The following is a 24638-nucleotide window of genomic DNA, read 5'->3' as shown; positions in this document are numbered from 1 at the left end:
GAATGACATCAGTGGGCTTGCCAACAAAGGGCAATGGAGGTTGCAGTGACTGTAACTGGCCTCATAAGCATTGCTCCCTATACAGGCAAATAAACACACAGACATCTACGCTTGCCTTGTCTGGGAATAGAACTCCTATTTAACTAGTTTATCACATTACGCAGTTATAGGACACACCATGGAGATTACTGAGTTACTCCTTCCCCAAAGGTGTATTTCAAAGTGAATGACATCAGCAGCCCTGCCAAAGTAGGGCATTTGAAATTGTAGTGAGTGTGACTGGCCTAAAAAGCATTGATCCTACACAGACAAACACACACACACACACACACACACACACACACACACACACACACACACACACACACTTGCCAAGTCTAGGATTAGAACTCCAGCCTAACTAGTACATCACACTACACAGTTATAGCATGTGCCACAGCGATTATGGGGCTACTTCTTCCTGAAAGGTGTATTTCAAGGTGAAGACATCAGCAGGCTTGCCATAGTAGGGCAATGGGGAGTGCAGTGTGTGTGCATATGCCATAACCCATTCATCTAGAGGCAGACACACAACACTCAGGCATACACAGGCTTATATTCCACAGGTATGTGTATACAACTGCTAGATGACTACTGACTTGTACAGTCAGGTTACACAGTTAGCACAAGCACCACAGACACTATAGTGCTGAGGGATGCCAGAGACACATGTTTACGGTGGTTGACATTTGCACATCATGTGGTTTTTGCCTAATGGATGTGTACTGGGTGGGACAGGCCTCATGATGGGAGGCTCTTTGTCACTGTCACTCTCTTCCACATATCTATGAATGTGTATCTTTGGCCTATTATACTGTGGTGTCCTTGGATATATGTGTGCATTCCTATCCAATGTGTGTGCAAAGCATGACTGGTGTGTACTGATGAGTGTGTGCACTAACATCTGCGACTGTCAGATATGTATGGTCCACTGTTGTTGCCAGACATGGGCTTCATTTCTATAAGTGTGGGAACCTACCCAGTATGACCTTCTGTACTGAATGTGTGAATCCATTCCAGGTAGATTGTACTCCAGTGCGGACTTTTGTGTTCTACACCTACAGCTAGCAAACTGTTTCTGCAGGATATCTGTAGATCAGTTGACAATATGGGGTCAAAATGGGCAAAGGATAGTGGGTTACTGTAGGTAATTGTATCTGTGCTGCTTCTGCTACATGGTCCTGGTGTTAGAGATATTCAGACATATATACTGTTATACACTGTGATGTTTTATGTCATCAAGTACTGTCAGGTATACATATTTGCTTTCAGTGATGTCCTGGGGAACACAGGGTGAATGCAGCTGTGTCCAGTATTGTGGTCAGCAGCCTACATATTCTTGCAAAATCATGCCATTCTGGAGGGGAAGCTGCAGACACTTGCTGCTGGGTCTGTGTAAATTGGTACAGTGGTGGCAGAGGATCCAATGCTTGTACATCCATCGACATGACAATATGGCCATATCCTGCTGTGGCCATACCTCACAGCTGTACAGATTCACACAGGTTACTCAGAGGCAGGGATCATAATTCTGGACATTACCCCTTCACATTGTGTTTTATGAGCAGGTTTTTTAGCCACCCATTCTTGTGTTTGCAGCCAGGGATAGTATGTGCACACAGCTGAGTTTCGGACTTCACACACTCCATGCTGCCCATGCTCCCCCCGTCCTATTATTCTATCCTCTTCCATACATTATGCGAACATTATCTGATATGTTCCCTATAGTTATCACATCATCCCAGCAGTAATTTTGTGTTGGTCCACAGTTCATGGCTTGTGCAGGGATATCAACTGTTTCTCAATACTTCATTCCTATGACCTTTGTGGTCTGCCAGTGTTCAGCCAGACAACATTGGTATTCCCTACTACAGGCCCAAATAATGTGCTGCAAACGTGTATGTACAATTCCAAGGGTGTGTCCATTTGACAGTTACATATTATACACTGTCTGTCTGGGATACTTCCCCCTGTGTACTGCTTGTATATCTGGGCCAACATTAATGCCATGTCCATCTTTCAGATGGTGACAGACATTACTTCCAAACATTTACTATCTCTTACTGCTGGAATATGTTTTTCTGGGAAGCATTGTGTTTGGCACTGCAGTTGTGAGAACTTGGCCCTGTCATCGGCAGTACTGGGCAATGGCCACCAGGACAAACCTCACCATGCATACATACTGACCACTCTCACACAATATACAACACATACTAACCTAACACACATCGAGCTGCATATTGTACACATGCTATAATCTATCCTGCTACCTTGGCCAGCTCAGGTAATCTGTGCTCCACAATGTATGTGTCTTCTATCTACACATACATGTTACTACATTTCTACATAGGATTGGGGGGGCACACCTGACTGTTACTACATTTCTACATAGGATTGGGGGGGCACACCTGACACTTGTACACATTTGCTATGACTGTACTGGTATTTCAGGTTCTCCATTTCATTCTGTATTCTAACCTATCACGCTGCATAGAAGCATATCAGTGTACTACAGGTCTTAGGTTTGATTCACCTACATTTCAGTTTCTGACTTCTTAACCTTCAGAACTAACATCCCACTGCCCGACCTGTTGTAGTTTGTGTGTGTAGGTTTGGGGTGGATGTTCTCCATAGCCATCAATCTGAGGCCTTAGTGCAGCCTTTGTTTGTGTTTGTCTACACCTGTCCTGCTGGCTGAGACTATTGTTGGATGTGTGAGCCTCTCTGACTGGCATGTGTGTGTCCTATGGACACACATGTGGCCCAGCACATTTCCAGCAGTGAGTTTTGTCACCTTGTTTAGTACTGGCTACTGTGGTGAAACCAGCATTTGTTGCAGATCTCATGCTACCACTATAGGTGTCTTCTATCTGCTGGCATCCCATTCAGCCACCCTATTCCCTTGCATGCTCACATCCATACCATAGATACAAGTAACAACACATACTACTCCATTCGGCAATTGGTAGGAAGACTGACTTACCTTGTGGCTGTGCCACTGTTGAGGATGGTGCTGGAGGGCTGACTATGTCAGATGCACATAGTACACTTCCTATACATGGTTAAGCACTGGTAGTGTCATGTTTGGCATCCCTTTTACTGTATGTGCAAGTCAGACAGAAGTGTCATTCCCTGGGTCCCTACAGTGTCAGTGTATGTGATATGTGTTGCCGCTTTGCCAAGGCCAGGGCATACTGGGCATGCCTCCTTCTGCCTACTGGGGCAGGCTCAGATTGTTCCTCCTCCAAGTCACTCTGTGGCTGCGCAGGCCTTGGCAATAGTGGGGCTCATTGTGGCCCTGCTCTGTGCTGTTCCTGCTGCAGCTGTTTCCCCAGGATCATATTGTGTAGCATGGCACATACGATGACAGTTTGGGTACATGTAGCTGGTGAGTACTGCAAGGCTCCACTGGATGTGTCCAGGCACTGGAACCATGACTTGAGCATCCCAAACACATGTTCTATTATGATTTTGGTCTCTGCGTGTGCCTCATTATGGAGTTCATGTTCGGGTGTGTGTGTATTTCTGATGGGTGTCACCAGCCATGGCTCCAGTGCTAACCAGCATCCCCCACTAAGTGACCATAAGGGATGTCTCCTTTGACATATCTCTGGTACAGCTGCGTCAGATGCCAGATGTGGGAGTCATGATAGCTTCCAGGGCAGCCAGCACACACATTCATTATAATGTCCTGGGGATCACATACAACCTGACAGTTGATGGAGGGGAAGCCCTTGCGGTTGATGTATACCCTACCCCACTCACTGGGTGGTGCTTTGATGCATACATCCGTGCAGCCTATTGCACCCACTACCTCAGGGTATTCTGCTATTTGGTGGAAGAGATGCATATTGCTGGCCAACGCTTCATGGGTGTTGTGGAAATATACCTTCTCACTGGCATGTGCTGACATGGCATCCAGGAACTGGTGGAGTACCCTGGATGCTGATGCTTGTGAGATCCCTATGATATCCCCAGATGGCCTTTGGAAGGTACCTGTGGCTAGTATTCTCAGGCCTACACATACCTTGGTATCCACTGGGATGGGTTCCCCTCTGTTGGTTCGGTGTGTGAGGTGTGGCCGGCACAGCTCAACAATTTGCTGTAGGAGGTCCCTGTCCACCCTATAGTGCTCCACTATCTCCAGCTCATGTATCCCCTGGTAGGTTATCCTGGGTCTGCACACTCTTCTCCTTCTCCTCACTGTGGGTTGGTCATCAGCATTCTCATCCTCACCACCCTCAGCCTCTTCCACATGTTGATTTATGAGAGCTAATGCGGCCCCTATCATTTTGTTGCTTTTGTTTGGTAAAATTTCCCCGCTTGTGTACACCGGTGGTGTAGAGTATGTAGGATAAAAATGAGGGTAAGGTGTTTGCATAGTTTATAGTGGTGGGCTGGGCTGGGCTGGTCTGCTGCCTGTGTAATTGGCTGATTCTGATACATTTCATCTGTCAGCTATGCTAGTTCACCTTGATTACCTTCCTAGTGCTGTTTTCCCTTCCCATTGCCTTCCTGTTTAAGGCCAGGGGCGCATCGCACAAACACAATACTCTGATGTGCACATAGATGCTATTTCCTGGTTTACTTTTTTTTTTTTTTTTCCTTTAAAACTCCACCCGCTTAGGTAATGTAAAGAGTGCTAGGCAGCCTCAGACATACCCCCTTGCTTAGCTATGCTAAGCTAAGGGCAAACCCAAGCCACAGGTCTCAGATAAGCTTAGAGTATGCCTGTCACACCCCCCTATAATGTCAGCTAACTCTTAGGCTTGCACCATAGTATTCCTGCACTTACATGTTTGGGTAACAATGAGGAGAAATCTGGGATTCAATATCATTCCCCTCATTTGCATAGGACTGCCTGCTAATGCATAGTTACAAGTCCCACACTGAGCCTTCCCCCTTAGTAACCACTATTCAGTGGCCACATTGTCTTCTGCCTGCCATTGAGTATAATGATAAAATAGTGATTTTGGATACAATGCTTATTTCAGGTTTTTTTGTTTTTTTTTTCGGCTCGATCCTGTTTGCGCGCCGCTGCCCTATGCTTAAACAGCCGACATCGGCTAAAAAAAATAAAAGTTATTTATTTATTTTAGCAACTGCTTTCCATGCCAATGGCCATATATTTGGCCATTGGCATGCTTTACACATAATATACATCCTTTATTTGGAGCTGTCATGGCTCCGTTTTGTAGTTTGCAGAAATGTACTTGGTTACTAACCGAGTGCATTTCTGCACAATACACTAGTCCTGCACGGCTGGCTGACAGCTTCCTGGATCACAGATTCACCTCATTTTCATGGTTTTCACCTGCAAATGTGGTAATTTGCATACAGGAGCTGTGTCCTTGCAGGAATAGTGCAGGAGCTCTCGTGCACATCCCTGGAGCTTACTCCTGGATTGCACGGTGGCCATATTGCCTCCAGAAGCTCCTGCACTATTCCCGCACGCTGTGCAGGGCTTGCTGAATCAGGGGAAATGTCTTTTAACACCATAGTGATGTCAATTTCAATCATACAAAATAAAGCAAAGTCTGTCAAATGGCACTTCCCATTATAATTAATGTTTGGTGTTTATTATGGAGTGCTTGGCATTAAAGTACTAAATTCATTCATGTAAAATACTGCATTAGACAGACTAGAACTGTAAACTTTTACAAACAATTGACTTCTGAGCAAGCACAATCATGCAGAAAATTGCTTATCATTCCTAACTTTTATGAAGAGCTTTAAAATTACCTGTAAGTGTAGGTGCATGTGTGCACACACAGCATATATGTGTGTGTTTGTGTATTTTTGAATGTGTGTGTTCGTGTTTGTTCACAACATGCCTCTCAAATTCTTAGCACTAGAATTCTGGACAAAGCTTAAAAAAATGAGGAGGACAAAGGCACAAAAATAGGGACAGATTTTAAATATTGCTATTACAAGCTTAGAAAGATTCTGGAGTAGCATGATTTGTGTTAGTATGCATTTTCTGAAGGAAATAAAATCCGGAATTCAAATGGGTGTCATTATATAGTGACTTCAATCCACAGTGATTGCCAGAAAACCACATATTTTATAAGAAACAGGCCAAAGTACACGAAGCAAAAATATGATCACTCTGCAAAAGCCTTGACTGTTTAGAGGTATGATTCATGTGTTAGTGAGTGTGTGTCCCTGTATGTTTGTGCGTGCTCATATGTGTGTGTGTGTGTGTGTGTGTGTGTGTGTGCACGTGTGCGTGTGTGCGTGTGTGTGTGTGTGTGTTGGCTTCTGTGTGTGTTACATGTACATGTGTGTGTGTGTGTGTCTGTGTGTGTGTGCACGCATGTCTGTGTGTGTGTGTGTGTGCACACTTGCACATGATAGGCATATATGTGTGCATACTTATATGAATGTGTTCACGTGTGTGTGTGTGCGTGTTTGCTCGTGAGCGCGCGTGTTCATGTATGTGCATGTGTTTGCACATGTGCTCATGTCTAAGTTTGTGTATATATTCAATAGATAACTGGCAGTAGATCCAGAACTGGTTCTTTGCCTAGTACTCACTGAATCTTGGTATAGATTCTGATTTACTGTTATGACTGTGAGTAGGAGAAACTCAGCATAGGAAAATCAGTGAATGATTGTAGTACAGATACCTTTCCCCACTCAATATCAGCTGAGAGAATATTGAAGAGTGCACTATCAGAAAATAATAAAATCAAATCAGAGATATATGCAGTCATAAGAATTAGAAGATCATTGGCACATTATACTACAGAAGCAGCATTAGCCACAAGCAACATGCATAATTAATTATCCAATGATATGAGCCAAAAATTAGTACCAGGAATGCACATAGAACTATTTATTTCATAAGAAAGTTGAAAAAGTGGAAGATTAAATTCCACATAAATAACTTCTTATAAGTCTTCATGCCAGATTGGCAGAAGAGTTTGCCCCAATATCCTACAAAGAGCACAGAAAATAAAATTAGAACAGTTTAAGTTCATAAAAAAATACTAGCTATCCAACATATGGAGCATCATATCCTATCACCTTAGCCTAAAAAATCACAGCCATCCATTGCAGAATCCCAGCACACAATGATGTAGGTTTGGCATAATGGTTACGGTCTTTACCTCACAGGACCAGGGTTTGATTCTGACCTCTGGTTATTGACTATGCTTGTAACAGTCTACAGAGTGATAGACTAACAGAAGCCTATGAGCAGTACTTGCAGAGGATTTACATTACTGGGTAGGTTACTACAGCATTGTTAACTTCATGTAGACACCAAATATAGCAGCTAGTGCGAGCAACACAGATAGTCTGAGAGGTGCAGCTACAGGGTCATCAGGCAGACAGGATTCCAATGTAAAATGAACGTGAAATGTATCTCACTGTCCATAATCAATTCTGATACATACGTGATAACTCCTTCCATCTTCAACTCACACTTTGTCATAAGTTGTTTTATTTAAAAAGGTTCATTTGTGAGAATAATTAAAAGAGGGCACGCCATTCTTTATGTACCAGCTAAGAGACAAGGGATGTGAAAATGTCCCTAATTAGTTCCTTTATTAGTTGAACATTTCAGCATTAATCATGCTGATGTATCTATTGAGTCTGACATCATCACAGACCATCTATGTGGATAAACTAATCTTTGAACTGCATTCACTTGGTTGAAGTATGAAACAATCCTAACAGCCTTTCATCTTTAATGATCTTAGGAACCATTGTGAACCAGATGTCATTATTTAGAAGTGCCCATCTCCCTCCATCATTGTGAAATGGATTGTTAGCTTTTAAATCTAAGTTCCAGTTCTAAGAGAGCTGAAGATAGTTTGTTGTTGTTACGATGAAGACTGATGAAATTAGAGAAAGATAGAAGAGCTGTGGTGGTACTGTGGAATGGCCTAAAGCTGTGCTGAGAGTAGGTGAGCTTTCCGTTTTGAATAAGAAAGTGCATGATTTGTTTGTGTATGCATCTTTCCATGATTTTAGCTACTGATGAAAGAATGGCTATAGGTCTAAAGTTAGATCATTCTGTGGAATTTCCTCCTTTATGGAAAGGTATAACATGTGATACTTTCCATATTACTGGGATGGATCCTTCTGAGATGGATCTGTTGATCAGAATAGAAATAGGAAGTGCTATGGCATCAGCTGCTTTTTGAAGATATTCAGCTGGGAGGTGGTCGGCAGCTAGTGTAGTAGGTTTTAGCTTTTTGAGTAAGGTCCAGATCAGGTTGGTAGGTATGGTTTGAAAGGTAAAAGTAAGTTGTGTGCTGGGTGGATCAGGGCTAGATGTGCCAGAGCTGGTGTTTGTGTCCGATAGAGTGAGATGGGTAGCTAGAGACTGGATAGTTTCAGTAAAGAAGGAGTTGAAACTGTTTGCAATTTCTACAGGGGATTTATCAAGGGCAGCTGATGGGGTAGGAGTAGCAGAATGGCCTGGGTGGAGAAGATTGTTAATAACACCCAGAACTTTTGAGGTTTTAGCTGATATTTTTGTTGAGGAGGGTGTAGTGATTTTTTTTGTCTAGAATGACAGATTTTTTGGTCTGGTTACTTAGCTGCCGGTTTCTTACTTGTTCCATAGGGGCTTTGGTAACATGCCACCTGGCCCAGGCATTGATTCTTAGTTTAATTTTGTTTTTTATTGCTTTAGATAGCCATAGTGCAACAGTGGCTTTTACACGGATGGTACGGGTAGGAGCATGGTGGTTAAGGATAGCCAAAAATCTGGTACTGAAGTACTCAACTGCTTCTTGAAATGGGAGTCGTTTCAAGACATTCCAATTACATGCTTTAAGTTCATTTTGGAAGTTGTCAAGGTTAAAGTTCCTGACATTTCTTATAGTTTTTTAGGTGGGCTGGTTGGGAATGTCAGCTTTGAGCCTAATAATATAGGTAAGGCAGTGATCACTTAGATCATCGGGTAATGTACCTGACTAATGACCTTACTTTTGTTGATTGTGATGATGACATACCAAAAGAAGTAACAGGAATCAGCAAAACCAACCTCAAATGGTTTGCTGAAATCATCTTGTCTGTGTTTCTTTTGCAAAGTTGCTACTTTTCTTCCTTATTTTTTTGCTTTTTAGAGTGACTCAATAAAAAGCATTCTTTTTTTAAAAATATTTTTATTTTTTATTTTTATTTTTTATACTGCGGTGGTGGTGCTGCGGTAGCTTTGTCACCTCACAGTAAGACGTTGTCCTGTTTGATTCTCAGCTAAAGCGTCTTCTGTGTGGAGACATGCGTGAATGGGCGTACCTTCGTTGAAGGTTGTGCATCAGGGCTGGCAACTCGGTACGTAAAAATCTACTGCCAATCATTAGCAGATCAGAGTTCCGCTGTGGCGACACCTAACCGAGAAAAGCCGAAAGATACAACAACAACAATAACTGTTTAGTCTTTAAGTAAAATATTATCCTTCTGAAGTGAGACACCAGAATAAATGCAGAGCTTTGTAACATTGACAATATGAGCTAGCAGTTTTTTTAGCAGTGCTAAAAAGCTGTTAACATGTTGTGCCAGACTGTGGTATAGCAAGGACTCTTTTTTTTTTCACTTTCTCCACTGAAGTATGGTATAGGAGTTGGTAAAATAATTATCAGGGGGTGTGGAGGCACGGGGGGGGGCTTATCCCATTGCGTAGTGTTTGCAATGCCATCAGTGTCTCATGTTTCAACCTTATCTGGTTGATCTTTTGTGCTTTGATATTTGAAGAAGTCACTGTTATGAATGTATTCCCAATCAAATAAAGTTCACTAAACTGTTTTCACCAAACTGTGTCTAACCTAAAAACTTCTGATTAAGGGGGTGGGAACTCATTGATCTTCTGTATAGGAAGACCCCATGCCACACAAAATATAATGTACTCTAAGATCATAGCATATAAGAGTAAGTTATATTTCCATTGTATGGTTATTTTAGTTACTGAATGATTTAAGAAAGATTTATTAAATAATGTTCCACATACTCTGTCTTCAAAATGTCCATGCCCCCTCCCACTTTTGCATTTCTGTAAGCATATATTGCATTACTTTCTATCTGTTCATCTATATCCTCAACGGCTGTATTAATTCTGCATAGTGCTGCATGAAATGTCTGCACAGTGAGAATCCCTCTGCTTGAATTTTATTATTTGTTAGTAATTGCAGGTGTGGGGGTAGCCACATTCTTTGATTTCCTGTCCTTGCCTATTTAAGTGGTACAGTGTGAAATATTTTCTGCTTAAAAACCTCAGCTTTGGCCGGCTAAGAACTTGCTATATTCAACTGGACGTATAAGAGAATTTAAGTACCTTTATCTGCTTTTTTTTTCAAAAAATACAGTATTTAAATTGATTTTAACTGTGTGGAAGGAATATTTAGCTGAACTGGAAGTTTTCACTCTGCTCTTCAGTTAGTGCTGCTTGAATTTTATTATTTGTTAGTAATTGCAGGTGTGGGGGTAGCCACATTCTTTGATTTCCTGTCCTTGCCTATTTAAGTGGTACAGTGTGAAATATTTTCTGCTTAAAATCCTCAGCTTTGGCCGGCTAAGAACGTGCTATATTCAACTGGACGTATAAGAGAATTTAAGTACCTTTATCTGCTTTTTTTTCAGAAAAATACAGTATTTAAATTGATTTTAACTGTGTGGAAGGAATATTTAGCTGAACTGGAAGTTTTCACTCTGCTCTTCAGTTAGTGCTGCTTGAATTTTATTATTTGTTAGTAATTGCAGGTGTGGGGTAGCCACATTCTTTGATTTCCTGTCCTTGCCTATTTAAGTGGTACAGTGTGAAATATTTTCTGCTTAAAAACCTCAGCTTTGGCCGGCTAAGAACTTGCTATATTCAACTGGACGTATAAGAGAATTTAAGTACCTTTATCTGCTTTTTTTTTTTTCAAAAAAATACAGTATTTAAATTGATTTTAACTGTGTGGAAGGAATATTTAGCTGAACTGGAAGTTTTCACTCTGCTCTTCAGTTAGTGCTGCTTGAATTTTATTATTTGTTAGTAATTGCAGGTGTGGGGGTAGCCACATTCTTTGATTTCCTGTCCTTGCCTATTTAAGTGGTACAGTGTGAAATATTTTCTGCTTAAAACCTCAGCTTTGGCCGGCTAAGAACTTGCTATATTCAACTGGACGTATAAGAGAATTTAAGTACCTTTATCTGCTTTTTTTTTTTTCAAAAAAATACAGTATTTAAATTGATTTTAACTGTGTGGAAGGAATATTTAGCTGAACTGGAAGTTTTCACTCTGCTCTTCAGTTAGTGCTGCTTGAATTTTATTATTTGTTAGTAATTGCAGGTGTGGGGGTAGCCACATTCTTTGATTTCCTGTCCTTGCCTATTTAAGTGGTACAGTGTGAAATATTTTCTGCTTAAAAACCTCAGCTTTGGCCGGCTAAGAACTTGCTATATTCAACTGGACGTACAAGAGAATTTAAGTACCTTTACCTGCTTTTTTCCCCCAAAAAAATACAGTATTTAAATTGATTTTAACTGTGTGGAAGGAATATTTAGCTGAACTGGAAGTTTTCACTCTGCTCTTCAGTTTGTCCCACCCACCCTCCCTGTTTTTGTTTTGGTGTTAATCTTAGTGGCCTTGCAGCTGCCCGCCCCTCTTGTAAATTTGTGTTTGGATACTCCTTCTGGGCCCATCTCATTTGCTCACTCAACTGAGTGCAGTGAGATCATATTCTGATTTCAGGCACTCCTACTGTGTACAAAGAGAGCATCTGGGAAACAGAAAAAAAAAAAAAAAAAAAAAAAAAAATTTAAGCTTGTTTCCTGCCTTTCCTGTTAAGTGGTATAGACTATTTGTAGGCTTTTGAGCCCCCAAGCCCTTCTGTGTTGGAGGGAAGCCTTCTAGCTTAGTTTTTTCCCTATAACTAGCCAGTTTTCTAGTTTCAGCACTCAAATCTGTTTCTTTGATCTCAGCACTTGTTCAGAAAAAAAAAAAAAAAAAAAAAAATTTTCATCTGCTTTTACTGTACTTGTGTTTCTACCTACTTTTTTTTTACTTTTGCATCATCTTAAAAGTACTCAATTGTATTTATTACTGCTTGGTGTAACTCATTCTAAGCCTTCTGGTTTAAACACTTGGGCTTCGGACCAGTTGTTTTGCACTGAGAGGGTTTGTGGTCTGCACTGTAGTGGCAGAACAGGTAGCTTACATCCTTCTAGGTTGGGAACTGCTGATTGAGGGCTCAGTGTCTGTTATTCTACAAGTGTATTAATTCTGGTTTAAGCACTTAGGCTTTCAGGCCAGTTATTTTACATTAAGAGGGTTCGTGGTCTGCACTCTTGTGGGAGGAGAGGCTGGACTCTGCCCTTCTGAGCTGGAAATTTCTGATTGAAGGCTTATAGTGCATGCATATCTGAACTGCTTCTTACTGAAGTTGGTGTGCCTTGTTTGCTGTGGCATAGACTGGATTCGGGCCTGCTGGATCTAGCTTTGTTTGTGTAACTTGAGCACTAATCCAGGCATTCTCTAAAGTATTCAATTGTATTTATTACTGCTTGGTAGTAACTTGATTAAAGTTTAGCTGTAATTCTAAGTCTTTTGGATTAAGCACTTGGGCTTCAGACCAGTTGTTTTACATTAGGAAGGTTTGTGGCATGCACTGTGGTGGCAGGACAGGTAGCTTTCATCCTTCTAAGTTGGGAACTGCTGATTGAGAGCCCAGTGTCTGTTATTCTTAAAGTGTATTAGTTCTGGTTTAGGCACTTGGGCTTCAGGCCAGTTATTTTACATTAAGAAGGTTTGTGGTCTGCACTCTTGTGGGAGAAGAGGCTGGACTCTGCCCTTCTGAGCTGGGAATTTCTGGTTAAAGGTTTATAGTGCCTGAATATTTGAACTGTATCTTACGGAAATTGGTACACCTTGTTTGCTGTAGCATAGACTAGATCCAGGCCTGCTGAATATAGCTTTGTTTATATGCTTGTTGTTTGTTTGCTTGTTATTTCCTGGAACGCTAATTCCACCTAATATGCGGCTTCTCAGCGCTTCTGTGGCTCACTAGTGGTATCTGCATTGCTTACTGTACTTATTTCCTTGTTTCACTTGAAAGAAAGTTACTGTTTGTCGTTTTTGCATTTAAGTTACCTGTAACACATTGCACTTAAGTTACCTGGCACTTGCTCACTAAAGCAATTATATAAGTCAGCACTAAAAATTAAAAGCACTACACCCTCACTCCCCACTGGCCCTGGTTTTCAATTATTAAGGAATTCCCAATATTATTCTAGCATGTCCAAAGGTCAGTTGTCAATCTCCTCTCCGGTCCAGCTGGTGAATCTGGGAATCTTGAGGCAATGTTACAACTGCCTCATCTCATGTACACAGACAACCCTCTCCTCCTCCCAACAAATTCCAACACATGTGAGAGATGCAACCATATAGCCAAACTGGAGGCTAAGCTCTCTCAACTCAGTACTGGCATAACCAGTCAGGAGGAGAAGGAAACCATACTCACTACAATTCCAGTCTCACATAGACCTACCACGACAGCAAACCAAACACATAATCACACAAAAAATACTCGGAGGCTCTAAATAAAGATCTGCCGAAGCAGCAGAGACCTCCAAAGCAGACACCCAAGCAGCTGCTACCCCAAAACAAAACACGTGCAACACATATCTCACAAAGCCAGTGTGCCAAACAGTCACAGCCCTTAAGACTAAACAACACACCTGATACACTTGTAATAGGTGACTCTATCGTCAGGCACACTGACGTCCCGCTCACCAGGCTGAACAAGGAGAGGGTCACGGTGAGCAACCTGTCGGGTGCTAGGATCCGCCACATAACACAAGCACTCAGGTCACTCCAAGGCAAGTACAAATATGACTCAGTCATTGTCCATGCTGGTGTGAATGACCTGAGACGTACCTCCCTGGACTACATGAAAAGAGACATAAAGGAGCTCTCTGAGCATGTAGCCCAGGCCGGTATGACCCTGACCTTGAGTAGCATCTTACCCTCACCAAGAATGATGCCACAATATGAAGACAAGATGATCAATTTCAACAATTGGCTTAAGTACTGGTGTCATTCAAAGGGGATCCAATGCCTGTCAGATTGGGATGATATGCTCGACAAGCCACGATGCTTCGCTAGGGACGGCTTGCACCTGTCACCCCTGGGCTTTGGATATTGGCAAAGGCTCTTGCTACCCCCATAGTGCCTTTTTAGGCAAGGCTCAAAAGACAAACCCACCTCCATAGGTATCACAAGGATAAGAAACTAAGAGTAATGCTACTCAATGCCAGAAGTCTAAACCTCAAGATGCACGCCTCAAACTCTCCTTAGCATGGAGAACATCGATATCTGTGCAGTAACAGAAACCTGGTTCAAGGCTCTCGAGAGCACCCCAGCACTACCAGGTTATACCTCATACCATGCTTTTCGCCCCAAAACTTGGACCGAACCACAAAAGGAGGGGAGTATCAATATTCATCAAAGATACCTATACCTCCAGGTTGGTGGCACAGCACGAAGCATCAGAGACTATCCATGTGCAACTAACAGTGGGTAAAACTGCCTTCCAGTTTATAGCCTGCTACAGACCACCCTCCCAAACCCAGGAACCCCACTCGGCCTTCCTGAGAACACTGGAAAATATGAAGGTCTCTCCAAACACCATTATATTGGGTGACTTCAACTACCCAACCATAGACTGGGAGCATTACTCTAGCTCCAACACCCTAGCCCAAAGGTTCCTAGAATTTATAAACTCAAATGCTATGGAACAACTTGTTACCACTCCCACAAGAGGGGAAAACATACTGGACCTGATCATCACCAACATGGAGACTCTATGCTCCAGACCAGAAGTGTATCCCTCACTGGTAAGATCAGACCATAAACTAATCTCACTGGATATTCACATCCCGACCCCACCCCATGCCCAGAAAACCACAGTGAAAAACTTCTCTAAAGCAAATTTCACACTCCTCGAAACCGAGGTGGAATCCTTCAAAGCCCCCGGGCCTTTGGATAATACGGCCCAGACCACAAAATCCTTTATAAACGCATTCTATGAACACCTTCAGGAATGCATGGATCATGCAATCCCAAATAAAACCAAGACCCAATCCTCCAAAGGCAGACGTCCTGTCTGGTGGACCCCAGCCATAAACAAACTATACAATAGAAGGAGGAAGCTACTACATGACAGAGCAAAATCCCAAAAGGGAAGGCATCTCTGATCAGTATTAGCAAAAACTACGGCACTCATAAAATCGCCTAAGGCCAGCTTCGAGAGAAAAATTGCACAGGACACTAAGGATAATCACAAGGCTTTCTTTAGTTATGTTAGGAACCTGGGTGCGAATTCCCAGATATGCTCAGAATTAGTCCAAAATGACAAAAAATACACCGAACCCACAGACATTGCCAACATCCTAGCTGACAGGTTCAGCGCAAACTTCTCCCCTCCCCACCAAAAGGGCTAATATCTATCCCAGCAGAGTGCTGCCCTCCTGACATCTCAGATGCTCAGGTAAGAGCTGCCCTCTCCAAAGCAAGAAACACAGCATCAATGGGACCAGACGGTGTCCCGGGCTGCGCCCTACATGAACTCCAAGAAGAGCTAAACCCAAACCTAAAACTACTGTTCAATCTCAGCCTTACTACAGGATATGTACCCAAAGAGTGGCGTACAGCAACAGTGGTCCCTCTCCACAAAGGTGGTGCCTCAACGGATCCTGGAAACTATCGCCCCATAAGTCTCACTAGCTTGGTCTGCAAAGCTATGGAAAGGATCATCATGGACCTTATAAATAAAGATATTGGGGACCTACAGACACTGGATCCTACCCAGTTCGGCTTTGTTAAGGGCAGATCCTGCCTCTTAAACCTGGTCAATTTCTTTGAAACAGTCACCAAGGCCATTGACAAGGGAAGGTGGTCCACACAGCCTACCTGGACCTCGCAAAAGCCTTCGATACAATACCCCACTGGCATTATAGATAAGCTCACCAGCTTAAATATAAACCCCTATGTTACTAGATGGGTTGCAAACTGGCTCAAGGACAGAACCCACATGGTTAGAATAGCTGGAGCCATGTCAGACTCCAAACCAGTTACAAGTGGCGTCCCACAAGGCTCAGTCTTGGGACCTCTCTTGTTCGGTATATATTTCTCGGAGGTACAGGCCAACATGGAAGGACTGTGGCTGACCAAGTTTGCAGATGACTGCAAACTGGGCACCATAATAGACTCTCCAGCTGACACAAGCATCCTCCAAAAGGGCCTCATAGAAACAGACAACTGGTGCCAGAGCCATGGCCTCAAGCTAAATGCCAGAAAGTGTATAGTCATCCCTTTGGCAAAACAAAGTGCCCACAAATTACCACATAGGTGGTAATCCATTAAGTACAGAAGAAGTAATTAGGGACCTGGGGACCCAAGTTGATAGCAATCTCTCATTTGACAACCACGTGGCCAAAGCAGTTAGAAAAACATTTTATATAGCCCACCTAATCATGAAGGGATTCACATCTAGATCAGGGGAGGTCATCGTGCCTCTTTACTCATCCCTCATCAGGCCCATAATTGAGTATAATGCCCCTTTTGGGATGTACCTTACCAGACACCTGCAACAACTGGAAAGACCCCAAAAGTACCTCACCAAGAGGATCAAGGGGCTCAAACAGATGACGTATGCTGCCCGGTTAAAGAAACTCCAGCTCTACTCAGTGGCATACCGCCTGCTCAGAGGCGATCTGTGCCTGACTTTTAAAGCCATGTCCAACCCGGAATTAATGGACATGCTGCACCTCAGAAAATCCAAATCCCATCGAGCGCTACCGAGGGACTTAAACCTCAGCACTGAAATAAATAGGACATGCTGGAGGGACAGATTCATAACCCAGAGGCTCCCTTCACTCTGGAATAAAATCCCAGTCCAGTTTAGGCAGAGTCCCTCATTGACTCTCTTCAAGAGGAATCTTGATGAGTGGATGGGAGATCGTAGGTTTACCCCGGGTATCACTTCTGTGTCACTGTTAGACAGAAGCACAGTATACTAACCTCAAAAAAGGGCATAGCAAAATTAATTTAAAATGGGTGGCGAAAGCCATACACACTCTGGCTAGGCTTATAAATGCCCTAGGGCAGATAGCCTAGTATGAACCTATGAACCTATGAACCTATAAACTGAAACCTTTACTATGTGTCAAGTAACAGTAGTGCCATGGTTACCATTGGTACTAAGAGTATGGAAGTTGAAGTCATCTACAGGAAAAAAAAACGTTTTTCACTTTCTTTAATTAAACCTTGCTCGCAAGAGTGATTTGACTTCATTTAATCAGTGAAGTCCACTCCTTGTGATTATCACAAAATTATTACCTAACTTAGCCATTCATAAGTACCCCACAAATTTGCCTAATTCAACAGAACAGACTCTTCACCTTTATCTTATGCTTGATGTGTAACAGCTAATAGTTTGATTTCTGGTAAAGTGGTGAAGATAATGTTTTTATATAATTGTTATGTGCTATTATGGGCATAATAGATGGTGACTCAGTTAACATCTCTATTTCACAGCTCCATAGTCTCCAGTTACTTTCTCTGTGGAGTGTACATACCCCCCAACTCTGTAAAAAAGAAAACATTGGTTGACTGAGTACCCTGAGGTGTCCACTAATATTACATTTACCCTTGACCCTGTGCCCCAGGCTATATCTAAAAAAGTTTCATGATGACTATTTCACTTTGCAATTTAATCAAATATATAAACTAAACATGAAATTACCTGCTATATCCTAGGGTATAAGCCTAAAATCTGATTTTGTCTGCACTGCAGTTTATGCTTTACAGACCTTGTTATCAGAAATGCTGATGTGTGAGGGAAGAACAGCTCTAAGTAAAGGAGGACGTTGGGTGCTGTTAGATGTATTGGACCACATGTGGCATCAGAGGAAGTGAGGTGGACTTTAGGTAATGGTAGGGGATTTGGTTATTTATGTCTTGGAGTAGGGGGTGTTTTGCATGCATGTTTTGCTGACCTGCCGGACGCTCTCCCTTTTCTTTAAAGATAGGCATTTATTGGGGAACAGATTTGTCCACTCCCCCTTACTTGGTTGCAGTCAGTGTAACTGGTTAGTAGTAAGTGGTGGAATATGTTACACCATTGGTCATGTTGGTTTGGAGGGAGCAGTCAGTGACCTCACTGCAGATAGGGCCAAGCAACTAAGGAACACAGCGATCTTGCATGATTTCACTTTGTTATTATACATATAATGTATTTCAGTGTTGCAAGTTAACCAAATTTTAAACTGAGAACTAAGTTAACTATTATCTTGTGTTATTGGCCTAAAAACATTTTTTCATGTTCTGCAGTTTGTGATATATTATAACTGAGAACTTTGTTTGCTTAAGTATGGATTCTCACGAAGGACTTGCCATTGAAATATTCTAATATCTATATCTATATCTACATCTACAGCTCTCTCTCTCTCTATATATATATATATATATATGTGTGTGTGTGTGTGTGTGTGTGTGTGTGTGTGTGTGTGTGTGTGTGTGTGTGTGTGTGTGTGTGTGTGTGTGTGTGTGTGTGTGTGTGTGTGTGTGTGTGTGTGTGTGTGTGTGTGTGTGTGTGTGTGTGTGTGTGTGTGTGTGTGTGTGTGTGTGTGTGTGTGTGTGTGTGTGTGTGTGTGTGTGTGTGTGTGTGCGTGTGTGTGTATATGTGTGTGTGTGTGTGTGTGTGTGTGTGTGTGTGTGTGTGTGTGTGTGTGTGTGTGCGTGCATGTGTGCGTGTGTGTGTGTGTGTGTGTGTGTGTGTGTGTGTGTGTGTGTGTGTGTGTGTCTATTTATTACTACCATGCTATGTAGGTTTATTAGGATTACTGCTATATATATTGCACTATAGTAGAATGTACTGTAACTACAAATATGTACTAAATGTCATCAGTCTGTATGATATGGTACATGCGTGTTTTATGCAGAGCACAGGTCATAGCTAAAATGAGATGTTATTTGTTCAAGTGCCATAAATTATGAACCCATGCTTTAGCACTTCTAAAACACATGCATCTGTTGACTGCTATCATGTAATACTTACTTTAACACTGGCACTGTAAATGATCATGCCATGTGTCTGTTAATGTTATACTATGTGACCAGCAGGCACCCAACTGTCCTTCTTATTTCAGCACTGAATGTTATGGAACAATGCAAGACTGCCATGCACACTATAATTTATGTTTTATTGACCAGCTTAGTCCCACAAGGTTTGTAGCCTCTTTTCAGGGAAGGCCCAAGCTAGCATTGATACAACAAGGGGAAATTTGGTCAATACACTACCCGTTACTCTTTTTGTTAGATGCAACTGAGCTACCACCAACTTAAGCAGATAGGGTCTCAGTGTGACATTTCATCTGAAGGACAATGCACTTAGGAGTGCAGCCCCTTGCCCCCCCATGCTGCACTGCAGTGTAAAATTGATGTACCTTATATGGGAATGGAAACCCCAACCTTCTGTACCACTGACACTCATAACGTTAGTTTTGTGCTTCTATGTTCAATAAAAACATAAACCTCATTTAATGACTTTGCTGAAAGTGGTGATAAACTATCTTGTTTCTTTTTACAGTTTTATTTACTTTAAAACAGACACATTTGTTAACAGGAGATACTTTCTTAGTGCAGTGTAAAAATAAATATAACAATAGAGTATCATTGTTTATTCTTATGCTTAGTATTTTGGCACTGTCATTAATTAAATACACTGTTTTGATCTGTTCAGGTGTGAATAATCTCATTCCTATGACAGGATCAATTGTAATTGCCTTATTCTTTCTAAATGGTGGTACAGACACATAACTGTGTATGAGCTACTCAAAGTTAGCAGAGGCCGCATAATACATATTAAAACATTGATTTCTACTTGACTATATGCTGTAAACATCACTTTTTTTTCTATAAAATGCATATAATTTAAATGAAAGTCTAATAAAATTCCACTGAACAAATGCAAGTCAGCTGATGTTACATGTTTAGAAAAAAATATCAGAATGCTAATATATGATTTTCGTGCCATTGAAAGATATATTTTATTTGTGGCAGTGCCTATAACTGCCAAGTGAAATGATGACTGGAATGTAAATGGCATAAAAGATATTCTCAGGAGTGCCTCAGAGCTGTATTTGAAATTAAGAGTGTTAAGATGGAATGAATGCTAAAACACTGTCAACAAACTTCTATTATAGCTGTTAGCCTTTGTGCTGGGCTGTTACAGTGACAGAATTAATGCAGCAGCCTTTGTTCTGGGCTTTTAAAGGGACAGAATTAATGCAGCACAGTAAGTCATAGATTACAATATCGTAGTTAGACAAAATGTACAACTTTGAAGTAGAAGAGGGCACATGACTTTCACAAAACAGCAATACTGTTTGAAGTTATGAACTTGACAACCTCAGGACGGATGTTATTTATGAACTTTTAACAGTTTTCGGTGCATCTAAGATTCCTGAGAATTTGCAGGACTGAAGCCATAGCTCTCAACCTTCCATCTCTGAAATGAGGAGTGCTAGTCCTTATAATGTGGAAATGGGCAAAATGTGTAACACATACAAACTGCTTACTAACAACTTCAAGTAGGAAGGTCATGCAATGGTTAAAATATGCTGGTTTTAGTCATACAAAAGATCTTTTAATGAATTAATATGGTTCTTTTCTATTTACCATGGATCTGAGTTAAAAAACTCCTAACGATGAATGTGTGACAGAGCATTTCAATGTGGAACTTTGAGGAACATGAACTTTTTAAGACCCCAAAGGAAGTGCATTCCTTGTAATGAGGTACACTTGAGAGGTATGACTGAAGCAAATGTATACTCGTAGATCTCATCTTTAAGTGGCACAGCCATCTCATTGCTGTTGCCTCCACAAATTTATAAATGTGTTTTCATGTTATGTATTTCCTAATCTGAATCTTGTTCACAGATTATAGTTTTGTGGAAGACCTCTTCCAACTCAAACCTGGGCCATAAAGCTGGGCAAATATATAAAAATAAAAACATTCACTTTGTAATTATACATTGACACATATGAGTACTGCACACAGCTGATTATGAACAACTTAATTAATTTAAGCATGTTGAGCTAAATTAGTAGGGAATTCTACTCAGTCAGTGATTCTCAAGTATGAATGCTAATATTTATTTTTAGGTGTTCCTTTGCTTTTTTATTCAGAGAGTTCTTGCAAGGCAATAATCTTGTCTGAAAGACTATACCAATTGATTTGTGCAAACATAAACAAAAGTTTTTTAAACAACTAGAACTTTGGAAATGAAGTATGTTTAGTTCGGTGCTATTACTACTATATTTAAGTCATAATCAGAGTTATTCAGTATTAATCTAGTGGTTAATGTGGGGTGAGTATCTATCTGGACTCTGAACATAAGTGTATTAAAGAAGTGTAATAGCTGCATGAAATTCTCAGCTAATTAGTCGTACAGAATGTGGAGCAACGATATTCAATAGGACCAGTTAGATAAATGATCTAACAATGTTATTTTCCATAAATTGAAGTGTTTTCTCTTAAATGACATCGGGGCAATAACAGGAGGTACATATCGTAAACTAGAAAGCAAAACTTTGTTGACAATAGCATGCCTACCTTCCAAGGTGAATACATTAGAGCATGCATAAGTAGTTTGAAGTTGTAGGTCAGCTTTAGCTGCTGTAGTATCAATATGCTGATGGAATGACAGCCTGCCATCTAATGTAATCCCAAGGTATTTTTAATGTTTTGCGAAAGGGATGATGTTCCCAGCAAAATTAGAGGTCTGATTAGTAGAATTTTTGACTTGCATTTTAGTAGTACCAAATTGCATGGCAGTGAATCTTGTAGCATTTATAGAGTTCTTTAAGGGGTAGCTAGTTTCAGTTGTGTAAAAACCTACCTGCTGGGTGGATTTGCTGGCTGTAGTAAACACAATATCATCAGCTTAGAGTATTATGTTTAGGTCTGGCAAGTGTCACTGAAGGCTGTTAATGTATAAAGAGAACAGTATGATTCCTAAGCCAAAACCTTGTATATACCTCATTAAAGCTATGAGCCAGAAAATAAGCAATCCAAAAATTCAAAATAATCTCATGGCTGTAGAAAAAAGCTGGATCTGCTGCAAGCACCCAATTCTCAGGAACTAGAAGACCACTGTGTCAAAGGCAGGGACTCAGGTGTCCTGTCATTTGCACAGGTTGCAGCCCACACTTCAACTTACTACATATTTAGGTGAGGTGCTGCAACTGTGTGGCCAGAATTGAGAAGCTGCTTGTCACCAAAACACAGTAGCCAGGTTGGGGAAAAGGTAAGAGTTTTAGGATCAGTGTTAACGTTCTAGTAAGGTCATGTACTTTAGTAGGGCTAGATTGTGGGATGGCCGTGTAATTAAGTAGGATCACACTAGCTGGAGTTAAGGTATTTGAATTTAAAGCAAATGGCAGCATGCATGTCATTAATTACTAGCATGTGAGCACTTGTAGTAGACTCAAAAAAGTGTACTGCACATGGAGAATCACAAGTTTTCCTGCTGCCATTTTGACCTTAGACCTATGGAAATCTGGTGCAGTGTAAATATCTGTATTGATGACCAGCTCTTCAACTGTCACACATCAAAGAGATAGGGACGGATTTATGAAGGCTTGCACGGAGTGTAAGAACAGTGTAAGACGCAGACAGGCAATATGTCTGCCGAGTAATTCAACAGTAGCCGGCAGGGGCGTGCATGAGAGCTTCTAAAGCTACTCTTGCACGGACAGTGTTATGGTATGCAAATTACCTCATTTGCTGCTGAAAGCTATGCAAATGAGGTAAATTTGTGATCCAGGAAACACTAACCTGTCCGTGTAAGAGTAGTGTTACCTACAGAAATGTACTCCGTTGGTAACGGAGTACCTTTCTGCAAATAGCTAAACGGAGCTATGACAGCTCCAAATAAAGAATGCATCTAGTTGAGGAAGCATGCCAATGGCCAAATATAAGGCCATTGGCATTTGCAAATGTTGTAAATCCTTAAAATCCCAATTATTTTTCCCCCAATCGCCGATGTTTAAGCGTAGCACAGCGATGCACAAACATGCGGCTCTTTAAATAAAATGAAAATAAGTGAAAAATAGCCACCAATGTGCATTTTTACTAAAAACCTTGTTCTATCATGCATGTAAATGGCAGGCTGAAAACAACATGGCCACTGAGTAGTGGTTGCTAAGGGGGGGAAGCTCAGTGTGAGAGATGTAACCAAGCATTAGTAGGCAATCCTATGCAAATGAGGATAAGGATAGTGAATCCCAATTTTTCCCAGCATATGAGCCATATCCCTAGAGTGTACGTGTAGGAGTAGGGTAGTAGTAGAGTAGAAGATAGGTGACATCATGAGGCGGTATGTCTGAAAGACTGTAAGGTGATTGGAGCACAGTGGCTTGTGTTTGCCCTGAGTTGCTCAGGATTGCAAGAGGCGTGTGTACAGTGCTACTAGCTGAAAGCAAGAAACCAAAGGTGTACACCGTGGATATATCTGAAATTACTTGCAAACGGGCACACAGCGTGTGTGCGTATGTGCACGGGTGTGCGCGGGTGTGCGCTTGTGTGCGCGCATGTATGCGCATGTACGCGCATGTGCACTGGTGTGCACTTGTTTGCACACCGCTGCCCCTTGTGGAAACAGAAAGGGAAAAAGGAAGGAAAAGAAGTAGTAGGAAGTTAACCAAGGAGAACTAGCAGAGCTGCCAGGTGAAATATATCAGAATCAGCCAATTACACAGGCAGCAGACTAGCCCAGCCCAGCACTTTAAACTCTGTTAACAGCAGTCTACCCTTTTTTCACAAGAACTCTGCAACACTGCAGTATACAAAGAGTGAAAACTTAAAAAGCTTAAGGCTGACAAAATGTTAGGGGCTGCTATAGCTATCATAAATGAACATGTGCAAGGTGTTGAGGGTGGTGATGTTGTGAATGCTGCTGAGCAACCCACAGTGAGGAGACAGAGAAGAGTTTACAGGCCCAGAGTAACCTACCAGGGGCTACATGAGCTGGACATAGTGGAGCACTATAGAGTGGACAGAGACCTCCTGCAGCAAATTGTTGAGCTGTGCCGGCCATGCCTCACACACAGAACCAACAGAGGGGTACCCATCCCAGTGGATACAAAGGTATGTGTTGGCTTACGAATACTAGCTACAGGTACCTTCCAGAGACCAACTGGTGATATGATGGGGGTTTCACAGGCATCAGAATCCAGGATACTGCACCAGTTCCTGGATACCATGTCAGCACATGTCGGTGAGCATGTATATTTCCCCAATTCCAGTGAGGCATTGGCCAGCAATATGCATTTTTTCCATCAAATAGCAGAATACCCTGAGATGGTGGGTGCAATAGACTGCACACACATGCACATCAAAGCACCACCCGGTGAGCGGGGTACAGTCTACATCAACTGCAAAGGCTTCCCCTCCATCAACTGCCAGGTCATGTGCGATGCCCAGAGCATAATAATGAATGTGTGTGCTGGCTGCCCTGGAAGCTATCATGATTCCCACATCTGGCATCTGATGCAGCTGTACCAGAGATTTGCCAATGGGAACATCCCTGACAGTCAC

The sequence above is a fragment of the Protopterus annectens genome, chromosome 3.part0 (genome assembly GCF_019279795.1).
Source record: "Protopterus annectens isolate FY-2018-M chromosome 3.part0, PAN1.0, whole genome shotgun sequence".
Taxonomy (NCBI): Eukaryota; Metazoa; Chordata; order Ceratodontiformes; family Protopteridae; genus Protopterus; species Protopterus annectens.
This window is presented reverse-complemented; position numbering follows the sequence as displayed.